Genomic DNA, 1156 nt, shown 5'->3' on the forward strand with positions numbered 1-1156 from the left:
GGCGGGCGGGATGCGCATGCGCGTTGCCGCGATCTTGCGGACGGTGGCGGGCCGGGTGCGCATGCGCGCTCACTTTCGCTGCTGAGATTTTTCTCACGGTAAACGTGCTGGCGAAGCGGGGGGGGGGGGAGGGGACGTTTAAAACTATATGCAAAGTTTTCGCTTTAATCATTACTTTGATCGGCCCATTTTCCAGCGCTGGTAACTGGGAACATCTCTCTGTCGAAGTTGGCGCCTAAATTATCGCACCCTTTCCTACTCGGCCCGGCATTTGTTGATCATTCAGAATGAAGCGCCACTGAAAATCAATGCCATTCAGGAATCTCCCTAATATGCATTATCTGAATTTAATCTCATGTGCGATCTGACTTTAATCTCATACATAGACAAAAGAGATTCTCAGACATCCCACCCTGCAAAAACTCACTTCAGGGAGGTAGCACCTCCGCCCCCGCCAGCCCCATATCCTCCCCCTTTTCCTTCTCCCTGGGCCTCCTGTCCCACGATCCTCTCATATCCCTTTTGCCTATCACCTGTCCAGCTCTTGGCTCCATCCCTCCCCCTCCTGTCTTCTTCTATCATTTTGCATCTCCCCCTCCCCCTCCAACTTTCAAATCCCTTACTCACTCTTCCTTCAGTTAGTCCTGACGAAGGGTCTCAGCCTGAAACGTCGACTGCACCTCTTCCTAGAGATGCTGCCTGGCCTGCTGCATTCACTAGTAACTTTGACGTGTGTTGCTTGAAATTCCAGCATCTGCAGATTTCCTCGTGTTTGCAATGTTATGTCAAACATACTTTTCAACCTGCTGTCATTTGCAAGCTCCAGGAGTTGATCTTTTTTCCCGCGCTGACATGGATGATTCACCGGGAACATTCACAAATGGGTCGCGAACCCATTCCTTTGCACGTCTTGGGTCACTGATGACCTCGCTTGCGTTAAAATTCAACAGTGGGCGTGACAGGGAATGAGAAAAGGTGCAGCTGACTCATGTCGTTTCATATCGCCAAATCATATTGTTTCCTCGCGGCCCGGTGGTTGGGGACCACTCTTAGCACGAAGAGAGACCAATCAGGATGCTCGTTCTTCCTCTCAAAAAAATCGATTTCCGGGATATTGTATATAATTTCCGGGCGTCAGGGAGACACTATCGATTTC

The sequence above is a fragment of the Mobula hypostoma genome, chromosome 2 (genome assembly GCF_963921235.1).
Source record: "Mobula hypostoma chromosome 2, sMobHyp1.1, whole genome shotgun sequence".
Classification (NCBI taxonomy): domain Eukaryota; kingdom Metazoa; phylum Chordata; class Chondrichthyes; order Myliobatiformes; family Myliobatidae; genus Mobula; species Mobula hypostoma.